The sequence below is a fragment of the Argiope bruennichi genome, chromosome 11 (genome assembly GCF_947563725.1).
Source record: "Argiope bruennichi chromosome 11, qqArgBrue1.1, whole genome shotgun sequence".
NCBI lineage: Eukaryota > Metazoa > Arthropoda > Arachnida > Araneae > Araneidae > Argiope > Argiope bruennichi.
Genome location: NC_079161.1, coordinates 95,111,902 through 95,122,388, shown reverse-complemented (window position 1 = coordinate 95,122,388; position 10,487 = coordinate 95,111,902).

Genomic DNA, 10,487 nt, shown 5'->3' with positions numbered 1-10,487 from the left:
CTGCGTGTTTGGTATTAAGGTAAGATTCGGTTCACAGATTTAAGGTCTATATTGTAGACTTCAATCACATTTAAAGCTAGATCTAACAAATGGTTGACTGTCTGTCGGTCAGTATTTTCAGAAACATGTAAACGTAATAATTTAAAAATGTAGTAATAACTTAAATTTTGTGTCAAATCTTTATTGGAATCGGTCGAGGAAAACATGCTTAAAGTATAAATCCAATTTTCAGATACTATTAACGGCATGCCAGAGATTAATTGCTAAATAATTCGTCAAGGATTACTCGATAAATTCAATAAAAATGCTAAATTCGTGCTAAAAGATAATATTTCGCAACTATTGTATGCCAGTGTTTTACGAGGCGTTTTCTGGCATGACAAGTTTATCGGAGAATATGCGAGAAAGTTGTGGGAAGACCTCTCCCGCTGGTTTTTAAACGATATTAAAGTTGTCAGGAAAATTTTATTTTCAAGAAACTTCTTTAATGATATTTCCTTTTATTAGTAATTAAATGTTCTGTCTAATATCCCTTTGATATCAAGACAGTTCAACTTTATTTTTGATTCTTTTTCAGTCTACACGATTTCGAATCTTTTTAGATTAAGATTTTGAAACTCGCAGTTTATCTTATTGCGTCTTTCAGATTATAATAAATCTTAAAACCATAATATTTTAAGTCTTAGAAGTTACGTTCTTTGTGAAGAATTTACTTAATGATTGCAAATCGCATCCCCCCCCCTCCCGGTAAAAAAATTACTTACTGTCTTTGTTCATAGTCTTGTAATATCCCAACAGAAACATCAGTATAGTTACGATTTTAAATAAAGTATTTTAGCTGTAAATAAAAACACAAGATTCAAAACTTCAGGTAAAAGACTTGGATATGTAAGTAATACTTGCAAACTTGAAATATTTCATATTAAACACTTGGAACTGAAACCATAAATATAAGATTCAAAAATATCTAATGAAAATAATGCTTGTAAAATTGAATGGTTTCATATAAAACTTTGGAAATGTAAATAAATGTAAGATTCATGTATTTCAAATAAATCATTTGGAAATGATAATAATTGCAAAATTCAAAAATATCAAATGAAAAACGTGGAACTAAAAGTAATAATGCAAAATTCAACGATTCCAAACAAAACACTTGTGAATGAATGTAACAAACACAAGATTCAAAATACTCTTATGAATAAGTGCTTGGGAAATAGAAAAAAAAATGTAATATAAGAAATAGTTGAGTGGTTGAAAAAAAAATATTGTATTTGGACACAGTGACAATAGAGGGTGGCTTAATGTCTGTCAGAGGTGTAAAAATTTCCCCTGAGGCATTTACTATATTATTCTAACTATCACGTTCCATTAATTATTAAGTATATAAGAATCTTGGCATGCAATTATTTTTTCATTCACAAGGTCTGTATGCTTATTAAAACAAAAAAACAATCTGATACAATAAATATCAGAGTATAGTTTAATTACAATCAGAGGTGTTACAAATTTCCTCTGAGGCATCAACTAATTTTCTCTGATATTCATATATCATTACTTTTATTAATTCTTTAATTCATTTGGGGAAATCATCTTTCTTCATTTGAATAGCATGTACATAAATTTCAATTTCTACAATTATAATATTAAGAATAAATTTTAAATAATAGATATGAAAAAAAATTAAAAACATCATAATATTTTAAATAATAATATGAAAATGTCATTTGCAATTGTATTATAATTGAAAAATTCAATTCAAATTAAAATCAGTAGTTCAAAATATAAATCTTGAATTTCATCTGTCGAGTCATGGAGGCTTTTTTTTAACACTAATCACTTTTTAATTAATCACAAAAGATGATTTTGAACACTGGACTGGCACTGTAGACTACTGGAGAATAAATGGAAGGTGATCAGTATATTTTGAATGAATGTAAAACACAAGTGATAATGTAAATAACAAGTAATGTAAAACACAATATAAAACAATAATAATGTAAAACACAATATAAAACAATAATAATGTAAAACACAATATAAAACAATAATAATGTAAAACACAAGTGGTATTTTGGAAATCTGGTTGATTCAATTTGGCACTGGAGACCACTGGTGAGTAAAGTAGGCGATTATTATATTGTGGTGATAATATAAAACACAAGTAATATTTTGAGAAATTGGATGAATCATGGCACACTAGGAGTTGGAACTTTTTGAAAATAAGGGACATAAACACAAGAGGAAATGGAGCACAAACACGTCGGAGAATAGGAATGTCGGATGAAGTCTCAGGTTACGGAAGGAGTAGCGATAAGCAGCAGGGAACTGGTCCGGACCCTGGACTACGGTTTGCGTGGATTGACGTGGCCTGAGGAAAAAACCATCGGTATCGGAGAACTTCAGCGTAGCGAGAGACAGAGCGCCCGATCCAGCACGGAATCATCTTCGGAGCACTGCGAGCTGCAGAGGCCTATGAACGTCGAAGCCTGCGCCGCGGATTTAATTTTAATTAATTTGACAATTTTGCATAGGAAACTATTCCTGTCGACTAAATAATATGTAAGCCCTATTTTATGGGAAGCAAAATGCAGCTGTGACAAGCAGTGAAGGGACTTTGTATTTTTAAGTTCATTTTATTCTTTCTCGGGAGGCAGGCATGGTTATTTACAAGAAGGCGCGGACAAGGCACGTCCGCCACAGCCCGTTGCAAAAGCAGAAGTATTGAAGAAGCGCGAAATAAACTATCCCTCGTCTTATATAACACGAGATATGGATAGGGAAAATATTTTTTACAGTGCTAATTTATTATTAAGATTCTGATAGGGATTTCTGACGCATGTCAATCGCAAGTAAGAGGAACAGCGGGATCTTTAAAAAGGAATGTGCTTATTGGACATTTTTGTAGCCCTTCACGCGTAGTGTGGAGAAGTTAGGCTTTTAACCGATTCAGCAATTTTACAAAGCTTCTCCAGAGGCGGCGGTAGCAGGGGGGCAATTGCCCCCCTGTCGGCAGCCTCTTGCCCCCCCCCCCGTCAGCGAGATATTGAGAGTTTTGTCGGCAAAAGTGTTCGCCATTTCAGGATGGTTGCAGAGAGTTACGCATTATCGAATATGATTATTTAAAATCCACTTTAAAGTTAATATATTGTAAACAGTCGAAATATCCAAGTTACGGTTAAAGTGTTTTGGCTATATTTTTCGAAATAATCGATAGAGTGGTAGGTTAATAATATGACGTATTTTGCGGACAATTGTTGACAGACCGAACTAGGAACTGAATGCAATGGATGTCGAAGACATATATGCTAGCAGATTTTCAGTCATCTGATTTAAATGTCGTTCATTAACCTTATATTTTGTACTATAACACCGATATAACCGACAAGGTAACAAGTGAATAAGACATCGACAAGGTGATATTCTCATTTTGCTAGTAATGTTTGGTCGGTCGACTTTGAACTCAGTGCGGTGAGAGCCGAAGATGTTAAATCTGCAGATTTGTAGACGATTGAAATATCGTTCACTTAACTTATAATTTGCACTAGATTTGGCAATATATCCAATAAGTGAATAAGATACCGCATTCTGCCGATAAATTATGGGCTGCCGACTATGAACTAAATATGATGAATGTCGAAGAATATATCGACAGATTTTCAGACATTTGATTCAAATGTCGTTCATGAAGCTTTTAATTTGCACTACTTTTGGCAATATAACCGACAAGGCGACATGTGAATAAGATATAAGACATGTCGCATTTTGTCAAAAAAGTTTGATCAGTCGACTAAGAAATCAATGCGAATGGATGTCGAAGAGTCCAAATTCTCAGTCATTTTATTTAAATGTCATAATGCCCATTCAATATATAATTTATACTATATTTAGCAGAATAATTAATAATCTGGCAAATGAATAAGATGTCACATTTACCTGGACTAATCTTTGTCCTACGGCTAAGATTTTTATCATAGATTATGGACAAAAAAATATTTTCATTGGACACTTCGATTACCTGTCAGTGGAATTAATAGAGAAGGTGGTTTTTTATATTATTCATGAATAGGACGATAGAGTTGTTTACCATAATTCATCATTCAAATCTAAGTACTAAAATAAATCGTCATATTATTCATATAATTGTTACTTCCTCTGTAACGAATTGGTAAATTTATTTTTTTTTCATTTCAGTATAAGAATTTCCAGACTAAAATCTAGTTAATGGTTAAACTAAATTTTAATAAAAAACAGTGTTTTCTTTTGACACTCTTGAGAGTATGCATGCTAAAAAAAGTTATTTTGCTGTACCCAAATTATGAGAATTCATTATAAATCATTGGAGAAAGTAAATTGTATGATTGTAAATTAAATTTATTTAATAGTAAAATATCTGTTTTCTTTTGCAATTTAATTTATCAGGCTACAATTATTACACTAAAGAAATATTACCGATTGCAGTTGACGACAAAAAAAAATATTTGTGGTGTGGTAGCTTTTTAGCTAAACTAAAAGAGTTTATCCAAATATGCACTAAATTTGTTAAATAAATTATTGCCTTAATTCTTCAGACTCTGCATTCAATATTATGAATATGTAATCGGAGAACTTATCGTTATCGTGTATATATATTTTTCTTTTAATTACTATTCGCAGCAAAAAGTATATAATTTCAGATGCTTCTAAATTTTTAATAGACTTGTATAAAGATGTCTTGATAAAATGATTAAAGCTGTTATTCATAAATAACACATTAACCCCTTGACATACGAATTTATTTAATCTCCTAATTAGAAGGCAGATCTTATTTGGGACAATTTCAAGTTATTTTTTCATTTTAAATTGCTTAATACCTTCACTTAATTGCAGATTTAAAATTAAAAATTCAATAATTCCATAAACGATTCAGAATCCCCATTGTATACGAAGAGGTTAAGAAAAACCAATGCATGCAAACTGAGGGTATAAAACTCACCTTTTGGGAGGAATATTAGCTTGCAATAACTTCGAATTAAAAAAAAAAGTACTTAACCATAAGAGCGCATGCTTAAAAATGAAAATAGGTGAATTCATGTCCAATATCTAATAGTTTTCTAATAAAACGCATTGTTTTTTAAGCCTAAATATATATAGAAAAATAAATACAAGGGGAATCTAACGTTCAAGCAGTCCATTTTTCATAAGAATATTTTTCATATCTTACATAAAATAGCAAATTTGTACATACATTTATAAAATATTTTCTCCGGCCTTCTTAAAAAACATTATTGTATCTTTTCCGCATTTTATATTGTTCGTCCCCGAACTATAGTAAATTTTTGTTGAGTACGCGCACTTATTCACCTCGGATTCGAAACACATCTTAATTCCTTCTCGTTGTTGCAATCCTTACTCTACAAATATTTTAGGTAGGGGACTACGCAGAAAAATCGGTTTTTATCGAAAACATCGAATGTTTTTTATTTATTCTATATGTCTGAAAACGTTTCTTTTATAAAACTTTTTGTTTCAACATTCATTTTATATAGCTTCTGATATAAAATAGAAAGAGCATGCATTTGTTCATTTAGCATGGCACGTCATTCTGGTGCAATCTGTGTTTCTTTCTATATACTACAATCTAGAATGGAATAGCTATATTTTTTCTAAAATTAGAGGTCTCAGAAGAATTAAATCTCAAGAGTTTCATAAAGAAATAGACTCAAATATCGACAATTTTTTTATGGTCAGTAAAGGAAACTGGGAACACTCTTTTTACAAATATCTTTGTAAAGTTTTAACAACGGAAGAAATGATCAGCATCTGAATAAAAAAAAAGTTAAATAATACTTAATTTTCTTTAATTAAATGTAAAATTAAATATTATGAGTATTTTGAAGCCAAATTAGTGATATTCTGCTTGCCCCCCTGTCGGTTTTGTCTTGCTCCCCCGTCGGCAAATCTCTGCCGCCACCTCTGAGCTTCTCCTGAATTAATTAAGTAGAGAAAGTGGAATTGGATCACGAAATAAGAGAATGAACTTACTTTGGGCAAAACTTTGTAAATTAATTAGGATTGAAATCAGAGCTTAAAATTTCATTGTATATATATATATATATATATATATATATATATATATATATATATATATATATATATATATATATATATATATATATATATGTATAATCAGACGACCGACACCGATCAAGAGCAGACGGCTGTTAGAACTTTAATGAATATGATGGATGAACTGTAACTTAATGACGATGACGAATTGTGTTTTTAATTTCTAACATTTTATTTCATAAAACTAACTTTTTTATTTCATAAAATAATTCCTAATGTTTAAAACCTTTAACATCAATCCACTACTTTTCGATGATTCAATCACACTAAGGGGTGAGACGCGGAAAGATGAGAGCATTTCCGGAATTCTTCGTCATTCTTTGACTTGATTCCCGCCCAATTAAATACTTTTTCGTTCAATTATTTTTTCACGTGTATGTGAGTATATTATCGTTTCAGATTTTATCACTTTATTTGAATTTAGTCCGCGAGTAATCAGAGTTCATTTTATTGTTAATGTAAACATCTCTTCCTTCTGTCTTTCCTCTCACCCTTATTTTGACGAATAAACCTATCCTAACGCATGCGCAAAAGCACGAAGGGTTTTAGAATTCGTTGGCAAACAATATAAAGGTTTCCTGGCTTTGGTTTTCTAATCGGACGTGATAAATTTAAGAAGAAATTACCAAATCTGAATGACTCATTTTCGCTCAACGAACTCATTACTGTATGTAATATACTAAATATACCACTTGATGGCACGATGCCGGAAGTAGCAAATGGAATTCTGTTTTTACTATGCGACCTATGGCGTTATTCATCAACGTCAGTTAACCTTGACTTACTAATTAAAGGTGGATAACTCGCAAATTTTATATTCTCATCGCCAGGAGTTGACTTCGATTTTCGATTCGCCGAATTTGATGTGTGAGACATTTGACTCTCAAGTCGTCGTCGCTCAGTGCAACAGAAATCGTTCTAGCAAAGTATTTTGGATTTTAGCATGCTTGATTTTTCCTGTTTTTAATGTGATTTTCAATGAACCTTGTTCTGCTACGACATTTTTCATCATTCAAACAAATAAGTATGCATCAATATATATATATATATATATATATATTAATTCTAATTTCAATTCAATTAATTTCCAAGATTTTATCTTAATTTAGCCCATAGTAGCTTCATTCTAAAATAATCTCTTATTTCGTGATCCAATTCCACTTTCGGTTTAATTAATCCCTTTGTAAAAATAATGCGCCATCAGTACTACGTATTAAATGAAAGTGATACTTTTACCCTTCAAAAGGTGTCAAAGGTCACACGTGTATTGAATTGGTGCCTGGCCAGAAATCCAATGTTATATAAGGCTAGTGATCATCTGTTTGGTTCCTTTTTTCCCTTTTCTTACTTCTGTGTGTGCCGCGCTGCTTTTTCTTGTATATGACTGCCACTCGGAATAGAATAAAACGTAATTTAAAAAAATACCAAGTCTCTTCACTGTTTCGAACCTGCATTCTACTTCAATCAATATATATATATATATATATATATATATATATATATATATATATATATATATATATATATATATATATATATATATATATATATATATATATATATATATATATATATATATATATATAAACAAACTGATCATAGAAGAGAACTCTTCCGATTTATAGCAGCGATGAATATCAAACTACTTATGGCTCCGGCCATCGATGACGGGACGTACTCCTTTAGCAAAGGGTTGTACTGTAGCCGGTGATGGCCCTCAGGACTGAACCACAGTTCTCACCAGTGTTCCCTGTTTCGGCGGTCCGGTCATTCAATAATTTTTATGTTTGCTTTTGGGCGGATCGGCGAGTCAGTGATATGGCTTCCCTTCTCCTTCCTTTATTTTTGACAGAAAAATACATTATGTATAAAAGAACACTCACTAGCTTTAAGCAGGAAAAAAACATAGATTCACGGCTTAAGATATCGATAAAAACTGTCATTATTAATATCTTAAACTCCGAATCATCACATTTTTTCTTAATGGCTTTTAGCTATGATAATTAAATATACAAAAGAATAGCCAGTACTATCCATAAAAATATAGTTTCACGGGTTAGGATATCAATAATGATTATCAGTATTGATGTCCTAAGCTGCGAATCATTAGAGTTTATCTTGATGATTTCTAATTATGTTTAGATAATTATGATATCCTAAGCTCTGAATTATTACATTTTATCTTAACGACTTTTAGCTATGATAATTAAATAATCGACAAAGGAATGGACAGTACTATCCATAAAAGCATAGTTTCACAGGTTTGGATATCAATAATAATTATCAGTATTGATAACCTAAGTTATGAATCATTAGAGTTTATATTTATGACTTCTAATTATGTTATCCAATTCGGTAGCGAAACCAAATCTCACAGATAAGTTTTCATAAATCTTTCTTATCAAGGCCTTAGACACGAAAGTGAAATAAAACAAAAGATACTTTTCTTGAAAATGATAATTCTGTACCGCTTACAATATTAGATTGTATTTTGTATCAGAAATAATATTTTTTAAATTTTCTTTCCAAAGGCAAGAGGAAAAAAAAAATAAAGAAAATTGTTAAAAATAGATGGTAGTGGAATTAATCAACTGATTGAAAGTAAATTTTAATTAATTAATTCTATAATAATTACATTTTGTAAGCAAACATAGGGTCGTCACATGCACGCAAGGGAACTCGTGCAAGGGAACAAAAGAAAACTCGGGAAAATTCGCCTTCCTGTTCGAACGGTTGCCAGAATGATCGCCACGTCGCCAAAGGTAGAGTTCGATCATCCTATTTGGCGACATATCACAGTTCCGGAAATTAGAAAGAATTCTTGCTACAGTGGCTAGTTATTATTTACACAATTCGATACTGTTACAAAATTTCCGGGATTCGTTTGGATAGTGGGAGTTATATGATGTGGAGAAAGCTCAATCAGCAGGCGGCAGTAGAAAAAAAACAACGACGTTTATTTACACGAAGACACACAGGACAGCACAAAGATGACAACTATATCCAGCATAGAGAAGACATCTTCAGCCGCGAGACGTGCAAACAACAGCACACAATAAGACTCTACTGCAAACAGTAGCACACAGCTTAGTTCAGCACTAGCTTGACTCCGTCTTTACTCTGCTAATCCCTGGAAGACCAGTTCTTCACCGTCGATTCCGACTACTCTCCTCTTCGCTTCCGACTACTCTTCACCGTCGATCCCGAATATTCTTCTCTGTCGCTTCCGACTACTCTTCTCTGTCGCTTCCGACTACTCTTCTCTGTCACTTCCGACTACTCCACTCTGGCAGCTGCTGCTGCCTCCTTTTATAGGTCTCAGGAGGCGGGGCTAGAAGCCTCTCAACCAATCAGGAACGTTCGAGGCGTATCTCGGTTCGTAATGGACGGATCGGGAAAATTCTGAATGTTTCGGGTATAATCTATTTTGGCGCCAAAGTCGCCACGTCGTCAAATGGTCGCCAAGTTTGTTGCCAAGCTCATGGACCTCCGACGCGACACCCGGACTCCGTCTAATACAGATGACTGTAAAACTGTCTTTCTGATGATGGAACCAACTATGCTTGGAAGCCGCATCACAGATTCGTAACAATACTGTTTGGAACGACCGTGCGATTATTTAATAAGTTCACTGTTGTGTTCAATCCAAACAAAGAAAACGAATCCAAACTAGCAGATTTATTATTGCCCTAATTATATTTGTTATTGTAATAATCTATTGCAATACTAAGCCTCGTTAATAAATTAATAATCTATTACAATAACAAACTTATTTAATTAATTAATAATAAAAAACAGTAATAAACCTAGTTAATTAATTAATAATCTATTACAATAATAAACCTGATTAATTAATAATTTACCTAGTTACTATAAACTAAGAAAACTCTCTTAGAAAAAAATTATATGGCATTCCTCTAATATAAATAAACTATAATTACTCTGGTAAATTCGGTTACAAGAAGAATATTAAATGACTTTCAAATGTCCTGAAAAACTCAATTTTTTATATAAATTTTTCAAAAAAAGTACTCCTCCCCCCCTAAAAATGGCACAAAATTAATAATTAAGCAAGTATTATAAGAACAAGATTTCCTCTTGACATTTTTCAGCATGTAAAGGTGGCTTGATTTCAAAATAGTATGTTTTTAAGCAGTTCTGTAAACAAATTGTATATAATTAAGTGGGCAAATGCATTCATTAACAACATTTCACTTTCGTAAAACATAACTTTGTTTCTCTTATTACTTTTAAATTATGTGAATTGATAAATATTTTTTTCACATTTATATTTCTCTATCTAGTCCAAACTCAAATCTAATTCTAAGAAGAAAGCACTTAAAATTAAATAGAAGAGTAACGAAAACGAAATATATCAA